At 38.1% G+C, this 26,950-nt stretch overlaps 1 long non-coding RNA gene across 4 annotated transcripts; it reads right to left on the bottom strand.

Annotated features, from left to right (window-relative positions):
• Positions 1-2,422: 2,422 nt before the first annotated feature.
• LOC119155679 lies at positions 2,423-25,069 on the bottom strand. 4 transcript variants are annotated; one of them, XR_005106798.1, is made up of 7 exons: positions 24,851-25,069; positions 24,043-24,138; positions 22,036-22,182; positions 18,302-18,354; positions 17,708-17,989; positions 5,472-5,572; positions 2,423-3,526 (listed from the first exon to the last, which is right to left on the bottom strand). It is a non-coding gene; the product is annotated as an uncharacterized LOC119155679 (long non-coding RNA). The 4 variants fall into 4 exon arrangements; XR_005106799.1 differs by lacking the exons at positions 2,423-3,526; positions 5,472-5,572 and adding an exon at positions 8,126-11,508; XR_005106797.1 differs by lacking the exons at positions 2,423-3,526; positions 5,472-5,572 and having other exon boundaries at positions 17,486-17,989.
• Between the last annotated feature and the right edge of the window lie 1,881 nt (positions 25,070-26,950).

Genomic DNA, 26,950 nt, shown 5'->3' with positions numbered 1-26,950 from the left:
TGTATCTAGCAGAACCTATCTTCTTCTCGGGTCCCTAAACAGTAGTTTCCCTTTTTTCTGTATATATTCACCATCAGTTTTGGGGGGTTCTGTGCATAAATAATTTTTGGCTGGCTATATGTTCAGAACAAAGCAAAATAATTCTTCTTAAAGTTTTACGTAATATACTTGAGTAATTCTTTTCTACCTATAGATATTCTGCAGTCAGAATTGTTTGTTAGACAAATGATAGATTTCAAGCTTTTAGTAGAGATGCGCCAACTGAGCACATTCAAGTAAGGAGTGTTGCAAATGTAAATGCATGTGCTCAGTAATACAAAGGTTAAATAGTCCCACTGTTTTTTGTGGGAGTATTCACATACTCATGGTTGAGCACATGGGGCACTATCATAAGGACTATGACCAAATTTTTGTTCGGCAAGGAGACCAAGGTTCAGAATAAGTAATAACAAAATGCAGAAATCTGTGCTACAAGATGTTGCTCCCCATGTGGTAGGAGTTATGTAGGCACAGGATTCAGATCTTCATTCTTTGGTGCCATTTAAACTGGAAAGCAGGAACTTCTGTCTTTTTAACCATCGCAGAGTAAAACCACAGGAGGTGGGAAGGCAGAGAATTAAGAACTTCAAACCTAAGCCAAAAAAATTAGGCATTAAAAACTTTGTTGTGTCCCTGTCTTAATTAATTTTGTACAAAAATACATTTAAGAAATGAAGCATAAATACATCCTGTGCAAAAAGTCATTATTGGATAACATAACTGTAGTTATTCCCTATGGTGGGCTGACCTTGGCTGGGTATCAGGTGCCCATTGAAGCCGCTCTGTCTCTCCCCTACTTGACTGGACAGGGGTTGGTGGGGTGGGGTCGTGGGGTGGAGAAAATATAATGAAAGTTTCACGGGCTGAGATAAGGACAGGGAGAGATCACTCACCAATTACCACTGTGAGCAAAACAGACTCAGCTTGGGGAGAATTAATTTAATTTGTGATCAATCAAATCAGAGTAGGATAATGAGAAATAAAACCAAATCTCAGGAACACCTTTCCCCCACCCCTCCCTTCTTCCTAGGCTCAGCTCTGCTCCCAATTTTCTCTACCTCCTCCCCCACAGCAGCACAGGGGGACGCGGAATGGGGGTTGCAGGCGGTTCATTACACCTTGTCTCTGCCGCTTTATCCTCCGCAGTGGGAGGACTCCTCACACTCTTCCCTTGCTCCAGCATGGGCCTCTTCCTTGGGAGACAGTACACAAATATCTCCAACAAGGGTCCCTCCCATGGGGTGCAGTCCTTCAGGATCTGACTGCTCCAGCATGAGTCCCCCATGGGGTCACAAGTCCTGCCAGCAAACCTGCTCCAGGCTAGGCTCCTCTGTCTCTACAGGTCCTGCCAGGAGCTCCTCCAGCACGGGCTGCCCGTGGGGTCACAGCCTCCTTCGGGCACCCCCTGTTCTGGTGTGGGGTCCCCCCTGGGCTACAAGTGGGGATCTACCGCACTGTGAACCTCCGAGGGGCACAGCCGGCCTCGCCAGGGGCTGCTGAGGAGTCTCTGCTCTGCACCTGGAGCCCCCTCTGCCCCTCCTGCCCCTCACCCTGGTGTCTGCAGGGCTGGTGCTCTTGCAGAGCCTCACTCCTCTCTCTGGTTGCAGTTGCTGTCACACAGCAACTTTCCCCCTTCTTAAATATTGTAGCACAGAGGTGCTGTCACAGTCACTGATGGCCTCGGCCAGCAGTGGGTCCATCTCGAAGCCAGCTGGCATTGGCTCCATCAGACATGGGGGAAGCTTCTGGCAGCTTCTCACAGAACCCATCCCTGCAGCCCCCCCCCTCCCCCCCCCAAACCATGCCATGCAAACCCACTACATTCCCACAGTGCACTTTCATATTGTGTCAAGATATGTAGATGTGACTCTTAAAGGGATAGATGCTTCTCTAAAAGTTTATGGTTGAATGATGTCAATTATCAGTGGGACTGTTAACTCCCATGAGACCAGACTGGTAGGCCTACAGAGAGAGCATAGTCTGCGGCACTGCTGCAGTAATTAGAAACAGCTGACAAGGTTGGACTACACAGGCAGTCTGTCATTGCTGTGCAAGCACCAACAGAATAGCTAACTAGGCTGGGGGACAAAGCATACCTGAAGGGTATTTAAGGGATTGCTAGAGGAGGAACAATTGCAACATCTATTTGCTTCTTGTCTGTTCGAAACAATACTGGAAAACAGCCTTTGAAGAAGACTGTAAACTTTTCCTGTTAGACCACTAGTCAATGCAAGCAGACACTTTAAAAGGTGGAGTTGGTAAAGATGATAATAGGGAAAAAAATATTGATCTTGAACGAAGCAATGAAAATCAGTCTATTCTTAATGTAGCAGCAAAGAATATGAACTTACTGCAAAAACATAAAACACTTCCAGACCTTGCCTGGAATTCTTGACATTCATATTTATTTATGCAAACTACATTAATTTAAATTCTTTGCAGACAGGGCACATGAAAATTTTTGGAATTAAGTTTACTTTTGCAAGTGAATGAATTCACGGTTCAATATTAACATATAAATTTACTGGCCTTCACTGATGGCTAGGAGAGTGGGAATGTCATTATTATTGGGAGAGATACTCTAAGTACAGAGAACTTGTATGTGTTAAAGTTTTTCAGTAACTAAAGATGGTTACATGCTTTACTTTGCATAGGAGTAGGCTGTTGGTGTCTGGAACTACTATGGCATCTGTTAAATTTTCCATTCCTCCTTTTCTTTTTATAAGCAGGAATATAAAATATGCCACCTTTGACATGCTTTAAATTTAAATTAATCAGATAGAAGCATGTAGACATATGGTGAGTGTATCTGAATTCAGACAATGCTATACTCATGTTTTGAGCATGGATTTATTTATTTATTTCCTTCTCCCAAATGCAGCTGGGAGATTAATTTCTTGTTTGCCCAAAATGTCAGAAAGCCTGCAAGAGGAATATCCTTTGCTTCAGCGCTCCCTCCTTTTGTTATAAGTCTGGTCCTCCCTGCTGGAAGTAACTGGAGGAGTCAAGGACCTTCCATCTCTGTCCTATCTTTAATTCAAATGGATTTGAGGACTTTAAAGGAAATAGGACTAAGGTATCAGGTGAAAAGAAGTTAGCTGAGGAGGGGCCTAGATAAATCTAAGGCAGATTTTCAGGATGAGAGACCAATCTTTTTCCTCTCTGGTTCTGCTAATTGTCGTCAGTGTTACATTGTTAGTTTCAGACTTCCTGAAGAAGTTACTGCCTTGGAAACTGATGAACTGTGTGGGAAGTAGGGGCATCATGGCATAACATTGTCAACAAATGGACTTCAGTAGAAGTTTCAGGATCTTGGTTGGCACATGAAGTATTTCTGTTCCCTCAGTCATGCAGTGCTGGGCTGGCCTTACACAGCTCTTCAGACACCCGTTTCTCTTCAGTGAGGTCAACACTTGAGGAGTGGTACAAGGATCTAAAGTATGTAACGCCATGGTCAGTGAAGCCTTTCACGATTGGCAAGATGGTGCTGAAAGAGGGAGAGATTAATGACTTCCTTGTCCAAGTTTCTGAAATAGGGTGGTCCTCCTTCCCCTACTCTGTGCAGCATCCCTCCCTGTCTCATAATAGGGAATCATCTCCCACTGCTCTCAATACCTCTGTCTGTGGGGAAAAAATGGTAAAGTCTTTGTACAAGAACTAGAAAACAAGTACCAGCATTTTCTTAGCAAGAGATATGATCATGCATGGGTTCCTAAAAAAATGCCAACATACAAAAAAGGACAGGCTAAGGGTGAATTTTCTTCCTTATTTTCTGTCTGTTGCTGTAAAAATGCTTTCAAGGTCCTCCGTGCTAAGTCTTACAGATAACAACATGTGTGTTCCCAGCTGTTTGCTGCTGCTCTGCTATAGTTTGACAAATGGGGAGAAGTGGTTTGTGTCATAGATATTGACAATATCAATCACAAGGTTGTCACAAAATTAAGAAGGGCTATCATGAGGAGAAAGATCCATGAGTGTTTATGTTCATTCTGCTTCTCCATATTTCATTGTCAAGTAGTGGTTGGCTGGAATTCTTATGCTGCTTGAAAAAAACACTAGAAATTCTCTCTTTTGCTTTGGGTATGACCAGAGAAAGTGACAGTAATGCTTTCTGCTACAGATATTGATCAGAGTGGACATTAGTGCTCATTAAAAGGAACTGTTCAGTATGAAAAACAGAGCTTGGAAAAAAAAATTGCTTAGGGGTAGCACTCTTAATGGACTAATTCCCACAGACTCACACCCACAGGCACTGCCTTTTTTGTAGTGCTCATCCCAGCTTTATTGCTGTGCAGAAAGCCCACAGCAAGGATGGGACAAGTCCTCTCTCGCCTGTAGCTTTGCTAAAAGAAAGGCGTCATTCGAGAGAGCTGTATGAGCTGAGTGAATCCTACAAATGAATATTGAGCATAGGTAGGCAATCGTGGGCTTTCAGCAATGACTGTTTAATGTAAAAATGGTGATCACTGGATTCAAGCCATGCATGTGTTGAATGTGACCTTACATATAATGATATTTTATGCATCAGTGCCTAGCCCCAGTGTAATTTGCAATTTGTGTGTACTTGAAAATCCCAGTGTGTGAGGCTGTGCATTGTATATAACCATGTACACATGCACAGTTACATCTGTGAATATGATGAAGAAAAAAGTGAAAATACAGTCCAGATAGCTAACAAAATTGATTTAACTTGTGTTCTGATAATTAAGCAGAGGCCTATTCAAATCTAGAAATTGGAATAGATTATTAAATTTGATCCATCTAAAGAAAAGAATTCATAAACCCTAGAAATTCCTGGGCTCCCTGTGTTCTCATCCCAAAATGCTTTTCTATCACAGGCTTCCAGAGAGATCCAAAGGTGTTTAGATGCATCTTTTTTCATTCTTCCTCTTTACAATTATTAGGATACCTAACAGAGAAACCAAAGTGCTCCAGCTCAGTTAGTAAATGCAGACAAATCATAAAGTCAACATTGCTTTTTTCACATTTCTTGATGGTATCCATTGCCATAATATTTATGTCTCATGTATTACCATAGAAACCTCAAAACTTGTCTGCAGGAAAAGAGAATACACTTACCAAGGCTTCACAGAGAAGTAAAATTAATATATCCCTAAATATAATGCAGAATATCTATGCTAGGTTGGGAAAAAAAAGTCTGTCTCTTTTGAGAACTACCCTTCTGTCTTGTATAAAAATCTGGGTTTCCTTCCTGCAGTGTGTGAGTGTAAGTAAAGGAAGCTTGACACTGAAGGTGGATCAGACATAGTATTAAATCCTAATAACAGTTTTGATCCACCCCATCTGTGGTGTTTGAGTTTTGTGTGTGTGTGTGGTTTGTTATCATGACTCCGAACCATTACAATTCATTGCTGATAGACATACTTCTGTTTCTAATGAGCTTAATCACTGGGGTTTTGTTGTTCACTAACCTAATACTGGCTCTGTCCCTCTGTGGCCATGGACAGGATACGTCACTTTTTTCAAAGTCAGGTTTGTAGAGCTATTCTGACTTCTGTCACTTTTCACAACTCTAGAAGGACATAAAATATTTTAAAAGATGTAATTCCAGTGGTGGTATGGTACAGCACAAGTCTGTAAGATGGCTCTTGGAAACCAAGGCATTGTTACAGTATATCATTATCTGGACATTTGTCATAGGACAGGTTTTCATAATAAGCTTCAAAGAGGGTGGAAGCCCAGATCTAAGCTTCAGGTTTTTCAGAAGTACTTCTATAACAGGAGCTTTATATTCTCTGCACTTTGACCAGTAATCTCCACACGACCATTAAGGCTGAAATAAAGCTGGTTTCTCTATCTGACAATGTAAGTTGAGACTAAAAAGACTGAATTTTAAATCTTTTATTCTATTTTATGTCATTTGAATCCCTATTGCTTCCCTGAGTTTCCCTTAATCTATCTGTTACAATGTACTGAAATTAGAGGTGGGGCATAATTATCTGTGAAACACTGAATCCCTTTCAGTAGCTTTATTTAAGATAAAAGGATATCAAACCTGAAACAGGTTAAGGAGATCATGGAGAATGCTGGACCAGCAAACCACTTTTGTGGTTTGATTTCCAAATGAAATGTCATTAAAATAGCCTTGTCCGCAGCATTACAACGTGAACCAGGTTCGTGGCTGTTCCCAGAATGCAGGCTGAATGAAGAGTCTATTCATAATGTAGTTAACCCCTGGATTTCATGAGTTTACAAGTTTTTGAGATTCAGCCATCGTGCCTCTAGGAGCTTTAACTCCAACTCTTGAATTCCTTCTATTTCCAGGCAATCTGAGGAAATGACAGACAGTGCTTTTCACTTAATTATCTTACAGATGTGTATATAAATTGACACATTTTTAAAGCATTAAAAAGGCAAAAAGATGAGAATTTTTTATGTCTCATTCAATTTTTGTGGCTTAATTTTGTTAGAGGTAACTGGAAAGGTTTTTGCATGTTTTACATAAATTTCATAGCTATCTCTGCCATCATTTTTTTGTGTGTGTTTGTTAATGCAACTAGGGAGGCGACTAGAGTCTAAATTAGTATCTTTCTCATTTATTTATTTATTCTCCAGCCATTTTCTCATTTTTTTTTCAGGAAAGGATACCTTCCTCTAGTTATTGTATAAGTGCAGGGATGTGACTTCGGGGCACAGACAAGTCCTATTGCAGGTGCCATCACTCTCATTCTTTCTGTCTTTGGAGACTATATCCCTCAATTCTAAAAATCTTAAACAAAAGATATTGCAGAGGTGTAATTATATGACATTTTTACCATCTACTGTTAGATCTTTTATCTATCATGTTTGCTTGCAGTCTTGGGGTTTCACTTTTTTTTTCCTATAGGGTACTGTAAGTAGCTTTAGAAGTGCGCAACTACAGTGTCAGGTGGTCTTGCAACCAAGAGGTCAGACGAGTAAACCGACATAGCATTTTTAAGTGTGCTGCTTTGTCAAGACGGCTGACAGTTCTCCTGCTATGTACATAAAATCGCATATTGCTATGAATGCTAACTTGGTTGTCAGGAGCAGTTTCGCCATTCTTTTTAGCCTGTGTCATGTAAGATTCCTTTAAGCAACTAAAAAACCAGCTATAATCCATTTGATTTTCTGTCTTCCCATGAGGAAAACTTTTGACAGATGATAAATAGCAACTGCTGACAATCATCAATGTGAAGCTATCATGCTTTTACATTAAATACAAAAACAGAGTTGTAATGTCACTAGGGATAAGACTTTTGACACATAAGAGACAAATATATAATCCTCAGAACTAAATCACTATTGGGATCTAAGGAAGTGCAACAAAGCACAGCTGCTTTTAGAATCTCACAAAGTCAAACTGAAGCTAACTTTGATATCTGGAATTGTATGCATGTTCCAATCCAGAATATCTTGCTGTTGAGCCATAAGCTGCTGTTCTACATGCAAACATCAGTGGATGTATGTTCACAAAGTAGAAAGATACTTTACAGCGCTGTCTTGTTTAATTAGTGCCAAAAAAGGACCAACATCAGAATAAAGAATGGTGCTTTCTGAGCCAGTGCTAAAGTGCCAGCTCTTTTCACGGTAAACAGGCAGTCACACTTCTCATATTTAAGTATTTCATTCTATGCGACTTACTTCATGCAACTATTTTACCTATTTACTCATCAAAGAAGAATTGTTAAAAATGTATTGTTGAAGTACATTGTGCTGGCTGGAAGTTCTGTCAATAAAATTTGAATTAGGCTTTTGTCTGACTGAGTATTTCTAAAATTTTTCATCTTCCTAGATGGGAAAATACCATCAACGTAGTGGTACTTTTAGCCTAGTAATTTTCCTAATGAAAATAATAATGTGGTATTCTACAATAATTTTGAAAACAGAAGTAGTTAATATATAATGCTGTTCTTGTAATAGGCATTTGAGTCTGTGTTTGTTTCCAGTTTATGCTGTACAGTTTCTGTTCCATTTTCCATTCTTCTTTAATGTGGAAAGAGAAATAGGTTTAGAGAGAAAATGGGAAGTCCCATTTTAAAAAGAGTTACATTCTGAGTCCTGTAGTACCAGCATAAAGCCAGGAGTAGGTCAGTTGGGTCAAACCAAATTCACATTGAAATACTGGTCTAATTGAAACACATAAACTAAGGAAGTACTGTGATAATCTGATATTTTTTTTAGGGGAAAAAATGCTAATGCTATGATTTTAATTATTCTGTTTCATTAACACAGCTTTTTATTGTGATTTGACAACGCAGAAGGATTAGAAAGAGTACCGTGTTTATACGAAAGTACCTTTACATGACATGCTTTCCAATGGTCTTTTTGTAAAATGAAAGTCAATAGACAGCACTTTGATGCATACACGCTTTAATGCAATAATTTTCATCTTCCTCCTTTTTAGCATTCTCAGGCTGGGATCACCACAATTTTCTTGGGTCTTATTTAGCAGGCAAGCTGTGTGACTGAGCTGGGGATATCGTTGAGGCTGAGGTTGAGGTTGGAATGTTTTCACCAGTGTGAGATGCCTCAGAACTTCATAAGCCTCACTTGCCTAGAGGAGCACGTTTTTATAATAGCTGCAAGAGGAAATCTGTCTTTATTCACATCCACAGGGTTCTAAGACATAACTGCTGTCCTATGCTGTGGCAAAACAAAATGTGTAATTTTTCACTTAGCCATCCTGACTAACACAAAGGAATCTTTGCTAGCTGATCTACATCTGTTTACCGAGAATCAGTGCTGTCCTGCATTATCAGTATAATGATTCCTGTTTCCCATCCAGTGACAGGAGTTGAGTGAGTTGCACAAACCCTAAATGCAAGATTTTCTGCATTAGATTCAGTGACCTATTTTATGTGGATATTAATATTGTGAGATTGCAATATCCTTTTTGCTTTTGGTATCTGGGAATGCAAACGGTCATTATATTCACTTCAGAAATGTATTTTGTATCTATGACTTCCTAGGTGTTTTAACTGGATATGTTTATGTTAAGCCAACGGGAAAGGAAGTTTAGGAAGATAGTAGTCAATACTATTTGTATCTGTTAGATAAAAATTGCTTGCATTAGTGTTCCATCACGTCCTAATGTGACAAGCTTCAAGTTAAGACAAGAAGGAATCTATGGAATGGATAATTTAAGCAGAAGTACCCAAGTGTAACAGACAGCAGAGAAACTGCATTTCCAGCTTGTGAAGTCTCAGAGGAGGAGTAGTTTTTTTTCATATGATAAACAGAACATCCACCATCAAATGTACTCTTTCATCCTTCTGGGAGACTGGCCATTCACTTTTAAAGAGGCCTTGGGATTCTTATAGCGTGTTCTTCAAGATATCCTTTTCCTCTCACGGTATCTTTCTTGCAGATTTTACAAAATCAAACTTTGAAATCTAGAATTTTGGAAGGAAGTGCATGGAGAATGATACATAGTGACAATTCATTCTGCCGTTTAGGAATTGCTCAGAATGGTTGAAACCATGGGGATTTGGAGCAATATAATGAATAGCTTTTAATGAACACATCAAACACAGATAACAAGTTTACAGCTGAAAGAGTCCTTCTTTGTGTTGTTATTTTTGGTGCATTTTTCTTCCAGGAGTGGACCAAGTAACAAAAACATTTTTTGGCTTCATAACTAGAAGGAAAGTACACTGAAGCAAAGTATGTGTTCTCCGTATTATTTCATCCTGTTTTAATGGAGACACTGAATATATTGTTACTCTGGTATAAATTTATGAGAGAAGATATTTAAATTCTTATCAGCTCTACTAGATTCATGAGCTCCAGGTCTAAATAGCTGTTTGTGGTTTTAAGTTTTACAGCCTGCCAAACATTTTCTTCCTTTCATCCTCCTAAGTAACTCTGAACCAGTGGAAAACCTCAATGGATCCGTTCTGATGAGGGACTCTGGTCCCTGATAAAGAGGTTTTCTTCCCTCCATAAAAACACTGTGACTCCATTTGGCTAGATGAGAACTTGGTTGTGATACTGTTCAGAAAATAGCTCTCCTTGTAAAGGAGAAATAAATCTTAGTGAAGGCAACTAAGATGGCGCAATATATATCAATAACAATAAAACAAATGTATTAATTACCTAGTTTTCTAGGAACAAATTAGCACAGTGTAATGCCTTGAAAGAATACCTGAAAAATATATGGGACATTTGTAGACATGTTAACAATTGATTTTCTCAGTATGCTATCACCACTTCCACTTCTTCCATCCAAGAGCTGGTATACATTGAAATTCACTATTATTTATTTATATCTAATGTGGTCTTTTAATCTGCATCTCTGTTTTCCGTGATTTCTCTCTTTAATGGCACACAGTTGCTAAACTACCTAGGAGCAGCTTAGCTGACGATGCATCCCCAAAATAACAGAAATCTGAGAACTACACAGGATCATAAAGGAGAACTGATTTGGGATTTATAGCTACGATAGTTTTTCGTTCTAAAATATTGCCTTACTGTATGCGGCAGTTCTGTATATTCATTTGCTTTTGTTGAAGTCTTTTAGCTAATAGCCAAAAGGAAAAGAGCATTCTAGGCTATGTGAATGTTCGGTAGTTAAAATGTTTTCTGGGATGTAGGTAATTGGGTGTGAGTTCTTAGAAACAGAACAGAGAAGTATCCAAGTTGCTGTGTTAATTTGCATCGGAGCTCTCCCTTGATTTTTCACAAAGAGCTTTGGGAAGTCTTTATGGTGGAAACCCCCCAAATCCTTGCTGCACTCTAATGAGAAGTACTTAAAGCTAATCTTTAAATTTCTAGGATTGTCTCTCAAAAAAGTCTTTTAAATACAGAAATTGTTTTCTGTAGCTTGGTTTCCTCGCTTTAGTGCTCATACACTATCCATTTGCTCATATGGATATGTATCCATATGCTAGTATGTATAGGACTTACAGAACTCAAAAGTCCAAACTGATAAGGAAGGAAGAACTGGGGAAAACCACTCTACTACCCACATTTTTAATGATTGTTAGAGCAGTCAGTAGAGAGTGCCTTTCTGAACATTATAGAGGAGAAACAATTTCATTTATGAAAACAGGAACTTCAGAAAAGTGAGATAATGTTTTCCACACTTGCAAAACTGTCCCCTTGCTATCAAGAATTTTTCTTTCATTTTGTTTCCAGCATGTTTTACAACAGTACTGATAAGTCCTTCAGCAGACATATCACAGTCTTTTTGTGATGTTCAGGAGACAGTGAATGGGAGGCAAAGGAACGTAAGTGATTTTGAGTGTAGAGCTTTAAAGGCACATCTTGTCACGTAGGAGCTGATTTGTCAGGGACTCTGCACATCTGTAAATCCCTGCACTGGAAATTTTGGATGCAAGGCCTTTAGGTACATAAAGCAAAACAGCTTCATAGTTTGTCAGCAATTAACACTGAAATTCAGGCTTTTAATTTTTACATGTGAAGATAAAAAGTAAAAGTGAAACAGGTTTTAACCCTGGTTTCCATCGCAGTCCAATCTTGCAGTTTCTGGAAAAATAAAAATAAGTGCAAAAACAATTCTTAGAGGGCAAACAGATCTCGAGGAGTGAGGAAAAGGAAAGAGAATGCTTGCTTTATTTTTTTTTTCATCTTTGTGCTTTATGGCTTTTGTGGGCACTGTGCTTTCTCATTACTCACTGCCTTCTTTTTCCACCTTTCTTCTACTTTTGTAACACTTTTGCGCAATTCTTTTTCTGGAGGCTTTCCCCAGGCTACCCTTCATCTCTCTAGAAGATTCTGTTCCCTTTCATTTGCATTGCTTTTATTTGATTCTCTGTTCCTTTATATGTTATATGTATATTTCAGTTTTAGTTCAGCTTCTCAGATATTTTTTGTTTGGGAATTGTTTGTTTCTGTTCCTTGATTTTAGGAGCTTTTGGAGTTTCATTTTCCCCTGCATCTTTATGTCATCTCTCGCTTTTACTGTTATAAAGAATTCCTGCTGGTTGACGTGCCAAATGTATCAGATAGTGCTAGTTTTTTAATCCAGGCTTTATTGACAGAAGATTTTGGTATGCCCTGACTGAGTAGAAACTAGTTAAAACCCTTCAAAATAGATTTATTCGTATCTATTGATTGCATATAACATCTCAACTATTAGTTTGTAAAAAGAAAAAAAAAAGCTGCTCTTTTTACACTTTTTGATTTATTAGCACTTTCAAATGCACTGCATGTCAGAAAAAACAGCTTTACATTTATCTGTGTATTTTTTGAAAGTTATCTTATGGGTGTTTATAAATAGGACATCCATTCAGTAATAGGACTGTGCAGTAATTGAACAGAAAAGCACATATGATGGTATCTTTAACTTGCTTTCTTTCTCTGAAAAAAAAAATCTGAAAATTTCTGGATTCCTAAAGACTGAAATTGAAGAGGAAGGTATGATGTAAGTCACTTCAGCAGTTCCTGAATGTAGTTACTTAGAATTAATATTAAAAGAATGGGTGTTTTATATAACTTCTTGTAAACCCACTTTTTTTTATAAGCATGGCTTTTTTTTCTTGAAGTATTAAGTATTTAAGTACCCATTGCATTCCATGGTTGATCCATGCTAGGTGGTACTTTGAATATTTTGAATGCTTAAAAACCTCTCTTTAAAGACCTAGTCAAGTTGTCACACAAATTTAGGCACATTTTCAACTTTAACATTGGAATTATTTGTATGCAAGAACATAAATGTATGTGTAGTCTGTCTTTTAGTATTTGGGCCTATACATGTTGTAGAATACATGAGAAGTTTGGAGATGGCATACTTAAACCTGCCAAATAGTTACAAATCTAGTATGCATTTATCTGGAGTTTACTGTATTGCTTAAGCACGTGCTTACCTTTAATTGAGTGAGTGGTTTCACTGGCCACTCTAAATCTACTATGTATCAAATTAAGCATGTACTTACATACTTAGAGTTACAGCCTCTTACACCACCATTTCTAATAATTTGTAAGGGAATTTTAGCTACACAGTTTCCCTTGTCAGTATGAACTGTATCTCTTAACTTTTTTCAACTCCTTACAAATCTAGTGGGTTATGAGTTCACTTCTAAGTATTTTTCATGCAAAAGTTTTGCTAAGTTAATAGGATGTTTGCTGTTAAAAGTTGCAGAAATAGACTAAAGTAATCCAGCTTGCTTTTGAGGACCTAAAATAAACAGAACTGCTGCAGTCTGCCTTGGCAAAGTGTTTTATTGTCTAGCTGAATTACTGTTTGTACTTTATAATATCTAATTTAACATTTTACTTGAATTCACTATCAGCCTGTCATCAGTCCATGCCCTTCCACTTAGAATAAGTTCTAGCACTATGATGATTTGTAAATAATTTCTGAACACCTGCAAATGCTGAAGCTGACTAATCATTCTTCTGAATTAACAATCCATCCTCCCAAATTGTAAGACATTTTGATGTCCATCTAGTGCTTTATTTCATCCCAGTGATGTCCTTTCTGCAGTGTAACGTGGTGATCAGAATTGCACACAATATCCCACATGTGGCCTCTGTATTCTTTCATGTGGTGCCAGAATGCCTTCCATTGATAAATTATAATTCCCCCTTTATTCTTTCCCCTCTACCTTATCCAGTTTCCTGCTCTGAACTTTTGTTTGCCTTTTTATTGCTGCCAAATATTGTGCATGATCATGGAAAACACTTTAAACTATCTTATTCCCACTTCCTTTTCCTGGTCTCTATTCTGTGTTGTGCTTTGATTTAGACTTCAGTCTCCCTGATTATGTTTGGTCCCTAGCCTCATTACCTTTTACTTCTTTACACAGAACTGCATAAACTACTTAGCATCCCATAAGCCTAATTCTATCCAAATCATTATGACTTTGTTTGCTCTGTTCCTCTGTATTTACTACTTCTCAGCTCTCTGTCATCAGCAGATTTAGCTACTTTTGAAAGGATGTCCTCCCACAAGGTCGTTTCTCTATTAGCCTAGTAAAAGTGACCCATGTGGGATCACTTGCTGCATTTTTCTTGTCTGTGGAGTCCTTTTCCAGGACAGCCAGTTGCCAGAGGGGTGGGTAGTAAGGTTGCCCTCTAAAATGTACCACATAGATATCCTGGTCCCAGGGATTCAGCTTATACATCCTTTGGTCAAGTGGCAGTGGAGTCTTGCAGTAGGATGGAGGAACAGAAGCAGAATTCTGCAGTTATGGGGACACCACTTGACTTGGCCGATAAGGCCAAATAGAGAGGGAGAATAAAAACTTTAATTTTAAAGGAAGAACTAACCATAAACACTCAGTTGTCTTAACAAGTAGGTGGGAAGAAAAACAGACTTTATGGAGAGATTGACTTAAAGGAAGGAATTAATCTGGAGGAGGAATAAAAAAGGGCCGTGACTGGAAACGCACCTTTGTGTTTGCAAAGGGGACCCAAGTTCCACACCTGAATTAGGCTCCGAAGAGCTTTAGTTTCCCGATACATTCGGTTGGACTGATTGTGTTTAATGTGTTGCAGACAAAAAAGGTGATGCGTAATGTGGATTCTGATTTACACTCAAACTTTCAAAATGTTAGATTCTAGAAATGAAGGAATAATGAACACAAAAATGTAAAGTAGAGCAATAAGGCATGCAGGCATGGTTTACAAATCTAAATCCTGAGTGAATGTACTTCTGATTTTAGGTTTGTTATTAGAACATTACAGTAGCCACTGACCTTAACTTGAACCTCTTTTATATGAAATTTGCAGTGTGCCATAAAGAAAAATAATTCTTTTTCACAACTATTTCAGCACCTACCTAGTATGTTATTTTTATCAACACTGTTTATACCTAGTATCTCTCATGATGATTTGATGTAGGTGACTTCATAGGAGCAAGGTGATGGAGGCTCTAGTCTAGATGTCTTAGAACTGTGTTCAGTTCACCTACAGAGCGACCCTTCTCGGCAGCTTAGACCAGAAGTTATCTTCTGGTACAGTTTAGAGCCATCACAGGGCTCCTCTAATTCAAGTAGCCTTGAAAAACTTGGGGCTGAATCAGAGGGAATTAAAACTAATATAACATTGCATGGCTAAAGTAATTCTGATGAGATCAGCATAATTACTTACACTGTGATTTACACCACTGGAAGTGAGATGGCAATCTGGCAAACAGAACATGCTAGTGAATTTACTATATATCTCAATATAGGTGTATACTCTTCACGTAAAACAGCCAGGCAAACAGACAGTATGGCTACAGAGGGAGAGCATAAGGTTCATTTAGCTGAGAGCAAAATGAATTCTTTGCCTAAGTATTCCCAAAAGAAGGGTAAGGCAGCATTCCAGAAACTGCAATACACTCTCCTTGGGGAAAAGAGAAATGTTAAAAGGTTTTACCATCATACTAGAGCAGATAATTAGGCAATTATGACTATTAACTTTGACAGAGCACCAGGCTTAAATGCATTAGATTCCAAGTTTGGATGTAGATAGCTAGGGAAATAGTAGGGTCTTTGGTGAGTCTTTCTGAAAGCTCACTTAGGACAAAGTTAGCAATGAAGAGCTAGAAAGTGTGAAAATAACTCCTATATATATGTAAGAAACAAAGAATGACTCTGGAAAAGACAGTCAGTAGTAAATTTATGTTCAGCAAGAATGTAGATATTAGAAACTAATAAGAATTGCCTCAAAATCTACTTAGCAGTACATAATTTTGGCAGTGCAGAATGAAGTTGGGTTCTTAAAACCATTCTTAGGTTAGTTAACTAATTGAATTTCCTCCTGTTACTGTGAGGTTTCAGGAACTATTTAATACAGTCAAATAAGATTAAAAAGTCTCTGAATCCTGAAGTCTCTCCTCAGTGATTGATTGCTGCATGGATGTGTATGGGATACATTTCTGCTTTTCCCCCAGGGCATACCAGATCTGGAGTATGGGTGACGTGAAAGATCAGTTTCAACCTACTTTCAAACTAGTTTCAAACTACTACTGTGATAGATAAGCAAGTGGTGACTAGGTGAAGGAGGGATATAAATTCCATTCAGCCTTTGTGCTAGTCCCAGAACCGTATGTGTGAATGGAGATCATTCTCTGTCAGCAAATGCAGGTCTCTTCTGCTTCATGGCTCAGTGCAGGTTTTTAAGAAAACCTGTGAGTGAAGAGATGCATCTGTTGTGCTGTCTCTGGTAAAAATTAAAACAAGACCTCCAAACTTTTGACTTTACAGCCAGAGTCAAAACTCATGTTCAGATAATTCACCTTCAGGTTCAGTTCTTTGAATATATGCATTGATTAGAGTAACTATAACATATAGTTCCTTACAGCTGTGTTTGACAAAATAATAGCAGGAAGTCTATTTAGGCAAACAATATACAAAGGCATGACAAATTCACGAGATGCAGAACCGAAGCAAAACTGTGTCACAATTCCAGAATTAGTTAACAATTTTTGGCATTTCAGATAGCTCCTTTCAGTAGTGAACTTCAAGAAACTGTGAGACTGTGTTCTAGATTTAGTGGCTTCACAGTAATTTGAATCAGCTGTGAATTAATCTTATCACTTCTTCCTGTTTCTTTCCTCTGTGCATACTCTTGAGTAAAAACTAGGTCTAATTCTACTCCTGGATGGCACCTATTTAAAATGAGCAAGAGTTATGCACAAATGCAAAATTTGGCTGTAGTTATTCAAATGAACAGTCTGACAGCTGAACAGAAATGTTTTCTCAGCTACAGAGGGAAATCCTATTTTCTTAGTTTCATGAAAAAGCACAACATTTTTCTTTTCACCTTGGGCTTACAAAGAAAACTCAAAGCAGTTTTCACAGGTGGAAAGGAGCTATTTTTACATCGAAATATTCGAGAGGTGAAAAATAGTAGCTCCATACGTGTATTCACGTTGCACTCTGCTTCCTACTGCGGCACGCATGATGCATGCTCGCTTTAGGTGAGCCCAACTTACATAACGAGTTTTCCAACCTAGGCTTGCACAAAAGTATCGTGAGTGCATCAGCAGAGCCTAGGACATAGAATTAGCGTGCTTATATAAGGTATGCTCACAACTTTCAGCTGTGTCATTGTACACTTACTTTTGAGTATTGGGTTTATAGATCTGAAAGATTAGAAAGCATGCAAAGCAAATGAAGAGAGACGTTGATGCGCTGAGACAGGACTGAAAGCATGTGTCTTTGTAATAGCACACTTGCAGGATCATCATATTTACTCTGTGAAAGCTTAACTAACTTGAATCTGTAGTTCTGGGCTACACTGATCCTGTAAAAGTAGTCACAGGATACACATGCTCTGAGAAGTGAAAGATCCGGATTTTATTCTAAGATTACCCACAGACTTGCTGTATTGTTTTAGCAGGTCACTCTACCTTTCTATAATTTTTTTGTCAATTATTACTGTATTTGTGGCAAATTAATTTTGTTTTTCCTTTGAAAATATATTAAGATCCATGGATTAAAAAATGTCTTCTTTGCTGTTATATAGTAACTAAGGCAACTAAATCAGAAAATGCGAACGTATGACGCACAGAGACATATTAAGGGCTTTTAGTCCACAACAGACTGTATGACTATATACATTGCAATCAATTTTAAAGATAAGCATGCTATTACAGAAAAAAAAAGAAAATCAAACAACAACAAAAAAAAAAGCTTAACAACCAGTTTAACTTCACCATTAAAATAGTTAGAAGTTCTTGACTTCACTGACACCTGATCTGGTTTTGAGTTTTATTTTTACAGTGCAGCTTTACCTTTTGTGTAGGTATGTCTAGATGGACAAATGTAGATAAATGCAGGCTCCTGTGAGAGGTGACTTGGTCTCACTTGGTCAGGCCCTGGTCAGCCCCAATCCCAAACCTCCACAGCTGCTTTAGCGTGGCATTCCACAGGCCAACTGTACTGAGATTGTTACATGCCTTTTGAAACAGAAATTGTCCTACGTCACTTCATGCTTGTGAAGAATAGGCAGTGTTCTCTCTAGTGTGAAGAAATCTCCCTTGTCATCTTTCTTCTGGGGATATCGTTTTTAGTTCCTATAAAAAAAAGATCATTTGGAAGCAGAAAGAGATACATCAAGAGAAACCTTCATACAATTAATGCCAAAAACCTGATTGCTCTCACAGATTCCAAATAGTAGATCAGCACCTCTGTATGGATTCAAAGTCATTTCGGTCTGGATTCCAGTCCTGAGGGCTTCACATAGAAACCGTCGTGTGATCTTTGATTTGCATTCCTTCTTCTGGTAAATGTATTCATAACATGATCATTATTAATTGAGAATTATTTCTGAGATTGGCCCTGTGTTCATGCAATCAGAAATTCATTTGTACTTCTCTGGAACTGACCTTTGAATTCACTTACTGCTGGTGCTTATTTTCCTGCATTCCTTGCCCCATTTCTGGTTAAAATAAAGACAAAAACTCATAGAAGTTGTTCTGTTGCAATAAATCACCAGAAAAGTGGACTGAGCGTACAGTCAGGGATCTGTGAGCATGGAGTAGCATGCTGAGCTAAATCTTGGACTTGACATATGCCAGGCATTCCCATCTCCCCTCTTTACACTGTCTAGCCCCAAAATGAGGTGAGCAATACTACGAAGGCTATATCATCATGTTCCTGTTAATGCGCCAGTATGCCTAACAACAGATACAGGGAACTACTTCTCATTTTCAGTCGTTCTTGGAATACACTGAAGGATTGGGAGTGCAAGACGTACCTGTAAAGAAGAGCCTTCTGAACACTGCTTTACCTTCTTCAATGTCACGAGGATCTGTTGGCTCTCTCCTTTATCATATTCCTTTCTATTAGTTCAGTTACATCCTTTCCTTTTATTTCTTTGGGTCACTGTATAGGTACTTTATTTACAATTTTTTCAGGTAATCAACTGCCTCAATCATTTGTTTGGGAAAAAAATATTGTGTGGCACACTTATTTTCTTCTAGGCTTTTGATTTTTTGTTGGGTTTTGGGATGTTTTCACTTGAAATACTAGTACATGTAGTACTAGTTTAGTGGACGTGGTACTTCAAGTATGTGAAAATGAGATCATTGAGATTATTTCTTTTTAAGAGGAAGAATAGGCAAATATGAATTCCTTGCTATTATTAGAAATGTATACATACTGAAAGAAATGTGATTTCAGGGTTACTTAAGGTTTAGTTTTAGTCTTCAAAGAGGAAACAAGATGTCTTGGTTGAAATCACTGGCTGGCAATCACACTTTTAAATGTTTTACCTGAAATACTGTTCTGAAGACAGCTTCTGGGTCTCACTTATGAAGGGGTAAATGCATGCAGTGATGATGACAAGCAAAAATTACCAAAGGAGAAGTTGAAAAATGAGTATGCCTAGTTTACATTGTTTCTTCTATTGCAAAATCCTAGCAGAGAGACTGTTATTGGTTGTTGGATGAGATAAGGAGTGTTGAAAACTTCACATTATTGTGTCTGCCTCCAACATCAGTTGTCATTTTGACATTGCGTCTATAATAATAGATCTTTTAAAGGATGTGGTATGAGTCCTAGAAAACTGAAATATGTTGCTTAAAAAACACATTTTCATGTAATATTGTTATACTGCTCCTACATTAAAATATGTAAGTTGATTATGACTGTGTGGATGTTGTAAAATATGCCTTTCTAAACCACCTACAGGTGGTAATATATCACCCATGTCTCCAAGTCTCTAGAGAATTTCACTAATTACTTTTCCAGAAATCTAGAGGAGGTCAGTTGTCTGCTACCTTTTATTACTACTTACTCAAGCAACAGCTTTGAATAGTTGTCTGGAAAAAAAAATTAAAAAGTGAGTAAAGAACTTTAAAACCTGGAGGGAAATATGCTTTTTAAGTATTTGATCTGCGGTTCAAAATGTAAGCCATAAATGCTGCAGGAAACAATATGGAAAATAAGGTAATTGAGAGAAAATGAGAAAAGACAGGCTGGGGGAGGAGGAAATTCAGTTTTACCTCCAGTCATGCTGCATGCTATATAATAACCTGTTTGTGTAGCAGATAGGCAAATCTAGCAATAAAACATTGCTGTTTGTGGTTTTATACACTACCAGTGACAAAAGATATGAAATTTCCATTGTTGCTTAACTTCTGTTTCAGACCACATTACTAATTTTTAGATTTACCTTTGCATTTCATCCAGAGCTGAAAGGCAGACCAAGGTACTGATACACCTTGGGTTTTGGTTTTTTGAAAATAATGTTGCAAAGCTAATTCACATATAGGAGTGGACTGCTGTGGGTGTTACAGAAGAAGGCTTTACCAAAGGTCTCTGCACAAAGGAAATCACTTCCCTCTTTTGACAAAGAGGGTCTGTAAGGAAAAAGTGCTTCAATTCTTTCTTGTTCCAGAAACCCATGTGATGTTGGTATAATGTTCTGACAAGTTGTTGATTCCACACTAAGGTTGCTAAGTAAATCCTATGAGGTGTTGAGTGTCCTGAAGAGCAACCAGAGGATTACTGCCCTTCCCAGGAAGTGCTCAGGGTTACACTATAACTTGCACCATTATGGCTTAGGGCATGCATTGCTGATTACTTCATGTGACTGTTTGTATAAGTAGGGGTTTACTAACTCATAATTTTAACTTTTCAGTTGTTTTCTATGAAAGTATCAGGAGCACAACGCTGACCTTAAATCTTTATGCAAGATATAACAAAATGTTCATTAAACAACAGCTTAAGCTCTGCATTGCACAAAGCATAAGTAGGGGAAGAATTCTGCAACCATTGTCAACCTGTAGATTGGATTAACCAACCTATGGATAGTTACCAGGGTAAATCCTATCCATATGAATGGGTCCCTAATGTAATAAACATAACATGCTGGAGCTTTGGCTAATGTAAATGAGATTGGTGGTTCTGCTGATTTACACCAGCTGAACGTTCACCCATATGTTCAGTAGTAAATATTTGTGAGATCAGCCCATAAATAATATATATTTGCAAGTGAACATGGACACGACCATCCAGACTCTAAACGAAGCTTAACACATGAATGCTGAAAAGGTTTCTACTCAGAGGCAAATATAAAGATGTATTTCTGAAAACAAGTTGGTGTTTCTGCCAACTTCCTTCCTCTGTCTTTTCCTTTCATGCTGATACATCAGTGTGTCTTCAGTATGGAAGGAAACTCCTGTAAATTTACTCTGGCACCTTTTCCTGTTTGACTTTTTTAGTAATCTAATGTTTGTGAGTATTAAACTCAGGATCACTTAAAGTGAACGTAGCCTCCAAAGAACTGATGTGGGATTGTGATGGGAGTGCTGACTTATCCGTGTCAAGTCAGATGTTACTGCTCTTGCCTCCCTCTCCTCCATAACTCATACAGTAGGATGTGAAAACAGTGAACAGATATATATCCACAACAGGCTTGTGAGGTGGGAAATATTCTCACCTACCTGCAAGCAGGGAAGTGAGCAGAGATTCACTGCACAGTTATACACTGATATTTGCTTGGGCCTCAGAAGGAGTACAAGCCTGGTAGTGTTCAGACTTCTCCCATCAAATTGGACCTATATCCTAAATAACTTCTGGATCTTGGCCTGTACAGTCAAGCCTCAGTGAATACGCTCTGAAATAGGTTATGGGCAGTAAGCTTCTCTGGGCCTTGGTCCAGGTAAATTCTAGGCACAAGAATCCTTCAAATACTTATCCAGTATCACACAAGGTCTGATCACGGAGAAATTAGCTGAAACTTGGGAAGTGTAAATCAAGCCTTAACTCTAGAATGTGAAATAATCAAGTTAGCAGCTACTGAAGATGGAAAACGGTGTGGTTACTTACTTTTACTAGCTTGTTATTTACTAAAACTTTTTCTAACCTTGCCGGTTGCAAAGGACACAATCCGATTGCAAACAGCTCAGCTCAGTGTTACAGACACTGCAGTGTCAGTCAGACCATAGTTCAGGGGTGAATGTTGGTGCTTATGATAGCTAAAAACACTGCAACAATAGTTTGAATATCAACTATTTAAATACACCTTTTCAACACAGTATTTTAGCTCTTATAAAATTCTAAATTAAGTAAAATTAAAATAAGTACTTAAAAAGAAAATAAAGAGCCAAGAAACCTGATAAAAGAGAGGAGAGTGCCAGACAAGATGGTTGCAGGCATGTAGGGGTATATCCTCAGGCAAGGCAGGGTAGAGGAGTTGAAACTTATCTCTCAACCTTCTTTTCCACAATTAAGTTCTTCAGAAATACAGTGTCCATTGTATCTATTGGGATTTAAATTGAGACAAGACACAAAATAGCAAGACGGCATATTGATCTTAACATCCCTTGTTCAGGAACTTTTGACTCTTGTACTCTGGCCTCAAATATTTCTCACTCTAAAATATGTATTTATTATTTACTACTTTTAAAAAAATGGAGGTTTCAAAGGTCTGCTTCATCACTCTTGTCCGTTGTGTAGGCTTTTGCATGTGTGAAAAAGAGGAGGAAAATAAGTAAGCATAAAGTATTTCTATTTGAATCTGACTGTATTGCAATTCTTTCTGTACAAATGTAAATTGACTCCATGGTTTGGAAGGTAATGCAGTTTTAGAGGACAGTGACCCAATTCTCATTTGAGTTTGGGCTACTTTATATTACTTAGTGGTAAAGGGACTTTAAACAGGGTGCAAATAATTTCTTCTGTTCAACCTATATTGGCATAATCTACATTTAAAAAAACCACAGTGCATCTAGAGATATTAAAATACAAATAAAGTTCATCTTCAATATAATATCTTAGAATTAGAAGAATATATTTTTTTATAGTTTATTCCCTTTCTCCACAATATATCTTTTCTAAATTTCGTATTTGTAGTTATTGGTAGAAAAGGGAGTTTTTTCACTATACAGGACAATGACAGTCAATGGTAAACCACCTGTGAATAGATGTTTCCCATGTTGTTTTGTTACCAAGTAATTTTGTTACCAAGTAATTTTTTTTAATTATTTTTATTTTTTTGGTAATCTGTATGATATCATGCAGGCAGATGTCAACTGTTGTGTTGTTTTCTTATTTGGTCTGCAAGTAGGAAGTCTGCATTTTCCATCAGGATACAGTTACTAAGGGAACAATTTTAAAATATGTAGGGATGGATATGCAAATAAGGCAAAGTTGTGTTTGCATAGTCTAAACTACTAATAATTTGGAAAGCATGCAGGCATGCCTAATATGGAAAGTAAATACTTCCAGAAACCTTATTCCGATTAAGATGCATACTTTCATAGCTGATGAAAAGTGTTGTGGTTTTTCTACTAACTAATGTGGCTCCTGAGTACTACCTAAATGTTATAGACTGAAGCTGATTTCATTTCACATGAACCGCTGAGCAGCCATCAGATGATTATCTGTGCTGTAGTTAAAATTTGTAAGTGAACTATTTTCAAAGTGAAAATATCAAAGTGTTTTTCACAGCCTTCAGAGAGATCTAAACTTCAAGTATTATTTTGTTTTTGCTAGCCTTGAAGTGCATCCAGAACCTCAGTTGTTAACTTGAAACTGGTTTCTATAGTTCAGAAATGTTCGTGAAACTTTACATGGTAATAAAAATGTTTTACAACCTCAAATATTAAACAAAACACTTTATTTTTTAAAATTCTTGTTGGTCTAGACCAAATACAAACCCTTATGCCATATGTTGAAAATGGTTTCTTCAATTTGAAGTGTTATACTATGCTATTACTTGTAGCATTTAATTAAAATGGTTGCATTCATTAGAATTGAAGAGATTACAGATGGAAAAATTATTGTATCACTGAGCACATCTCCCTGTTAAAACTGTAGTACTGTATAAAAACAGGGTGGTCCATATTATTCTGTACTACCTCTGAGATTAAAAGAAAAAATATACTAAACCAGTTTGTATGTTAATTTGTGTTATTAAGATTGCTGTGATTTCCTTACCAACTCTGTGAAGCTTTGCTTATTGGTTGTTTTATTGTTGGGTTTTTTTTCTTTTTAACGAACTGCTAGGGTATAAAAATATAGTTCAGAAAAACACCCTAAATTTCATGTTGTACATTGTGCAAATGTTTGGTTCCAAATAGCATTTAAACAGATACCATCAGAGAACTCAGTTACATACCTCAAGCATGGTACCAGGCTGCAGAATCAGTATCAAAAACCAGTCTCTTTTGAAGTATGTGGATTTTTAGATCTTTGGCTTCGGTTAATGTCTCAACTAAAAGTTAAAATGTTTAAGAAAAGATTGAAATACGTTTCATCAGATAACCTGCATATATATTACTTGACAAATATTAGAAGTCAGTATAACATTAAGGTGCAGCATAAGTAAAGCATTAACATTGTGATACACTTTGTGTTACCATAGATATTCCTAGAGGTATGCAACTCCCTTATGGCTGAATCCTTCTCTTTAGCATTATCACCACCAGAGAAACTTCTCTAACAGTTCAGTTACTTCAGGTTTGCACATGTGGAACTGGAAAGAGAACGGGGACCTTTTCACTTTGCATTACAACTCTGATTACATTTGTAACATACTCTTTTGCATTACGTAAATATTCTCCTGGAACTTACATTTCTTTATGAAGGCAAAGTATTTCCTACATTAAGCTAAAACAGGTCAGTGTGATCCAGAAAGCCTTGCAGTAAGAATCTGCTTCTGGGGACATGCTTTGCCTTAACATAAGCTGACTAAGGATTAGTCTAGTGTATGGAATATAAGAGTGTATCTCCTTTAACTGTACAGTTCCCTTGCCTGACTTGTCTCGTGCAAGCCCAGAGCCTAGTCTGTTCAACTACGGTCTCTTTCTCTAGCTGAAGTATCATTGAGGACAAGTGGTGATTTATACCTGCCCAGTGCTACATTGCTGTAAATCTGTACTGTACAGAGTACTTCTGGGTTCAGGGTAACTGTGCTTTCTACTCACATGAGCCACCAACTGGAGACATCTCCCAGCTGACAGCTGTAAAACTTGCCCAGTCCCCCTTAGAGGTCCAAAGTAGATGATGATGATGGCTATGTCAGGGGCTGGCTCTGCGCTAGGAGTCTGTTGAGGTCCCAGGGTGAACTGGCAGTGCTGAGCTCGGGGCTCCCTGGTTGTTGGCTTGTTTCTTGTGTCCTGGGGGTTGTGTTTCCCAGCAGCTCCTGTGTTCTACTGTTAGTTATGCAAGGTCTGACTGGGACCACGTGAACTGCCTGTAAATTGTGCACAGTTCAAGAGCCATGGGTTTACTAACCCTATTCTGCTGCTTAGACCGCGTGGAAATAATAATCTAATATTAAAATACCTCCAGATCTCTTATTTTAAGTATAAGCAAAATATCAGTTAACTTGAAAAAGTACACAAATTTATTTGTGTAGAGCTGTGGTGCTTGTTTTGTTAGGGGTCCAAAATAACCGTATAGGAGGGTTATTGTAATGTACAGTGAGGTGGTGTTTGAGCTCGCTTTGTTATTGTGAAATTTACCTATGTCACACCGGAGAGACTTGAGCAAGGGAGAGATTACAGGCAGTGTTTGAAGAAAAGAAAAGGCAATACATTTTGCAAATAACACCTCTCTATGGGGGGGTTTAAGTGCATCCTACGTATTGGTTAGATAATACAAACTAAAAGTAACTTATCTTTGTGGGCGAGGCAGAAGTGAACTGAGGAGACTGGAAAAAATATAAGAAGGGAATAAACATTTTCTATGAAATTAAACCCAATACAATTGAAGCTGCAGGGAAAATCACCAGTTAAAATATAATAAACAGTCTTGAAGTCTTTAAATTCCCACAGGAAGAAACTGTTCTGTTACAGGAATTCAGTATTATTAAGTGGAATTCACCCGACAGGGCAGGAAATCCCCTGTAGGACAAGCAGAAGTTTAAAGCTCAAGGCTGTGTATTGAACTTCCACTATGTACTTTTCTGTTAAAGAGAGATTATTAAAGGGAAAGATAAGGCAACAACACTTCTCTCGTTATCCAGGCATGCTATGCATCCCGCTTTTGCCCCTCATTAGTGGATTTATCGCATGGTTAGCTGCTCTGGAATTGGAAATATTTCCTTCTTATTGAACAAAATGAAAAAAGAGGAAAGAAAGTCCCTGCTGAGAAAATATTGCAGGATTGATTAAGAAATACGTTGAGATGAGTTTTTCTGTGAACACTGAGGTGCAAAACCACTGCTCATGCAACGCTCAAATGGGACAAAGGTGTACTTGTTGGGTTGCCTTGGCCCTACCCCAGCAGGGGTCGTAAGCCCTTGGTGCAATAACAGTGTCTGGGACACGTATCATCCATGCCTGTACATGTGTGCGACATATTTGTTAGCACATGTAATGGCATTAATATTGGCAGAAAAAGCTGTCGGAGACTTCGAAATGACAGGGTAAAAATGTCCCGGTGGAAGCAAGAGGCTCTGCGTCAGGAAGAAGCAAAAGCCAGAGAAAACATCTGTTACAAACAGTAATACAGGGGATGGAGAAAATAGTGTGGGAGGCAGAAGCACATATGCCTTGCTGCCAAGCATGCTGAAAAGAAGCTAACATGTTGGATTTCACCCCCTGCCCTTCGATAGGAGAGAAAAAACAATGCAATCTGCCACAGCTGTAGAAAGTATCAGTAGAAAGAAAACAGCTATAGGAATGGTGCTTCAAATAGCTGACGTACAAAGGCCTGAGACAGATACCTGCAGAGGAAGGAAGAGCAGAGTCAGTAAAACACAAATTAAGTCCATGTCTGTAGAAGGACTTGGGAAGGTTAAGGCAAATCAACTGAAATTGATTCCGCCATGTGGATTATCTCATTCTGGAGTAAAGCAGCTATAAAGCTGAGCTGCATTTCACACAAGGGTGAGAAAACTGTCTCTTCTGCATACTGACTTCAGACTTTCAGCCGAGCTGCCTTTCCTGAGAGTCCTGTAGGCAGAAATCACAACGTGAGTATAACTCGCACTTTCAAGTCACTCCTAGAGGAGGTGTCACAGGTAGCAATGTGACAGGCATAAAGGGTATGCAAATTGCCCAATTAGACTTAACCTGCTA

This window comes from Falco rusticolus, chromosome 11 (assembly GCF_015220075.1).
Source record: "Falco rusticolus isolate bFalRus1 chromosome 11, bFalRus1.pri, whole genome shotgun sequence".
Taxonomy (NCBI): Eukaryota; Metazoa; Chordata; class Aves; order Falconiformes; family Falconidae; genus Falco; species Falco rusticolus.
The sequence above is the reverse complement of the archived record's forward strand: the minus strand, read 5'-3'. Positions and strand labels throughout refer to the sequence as shown.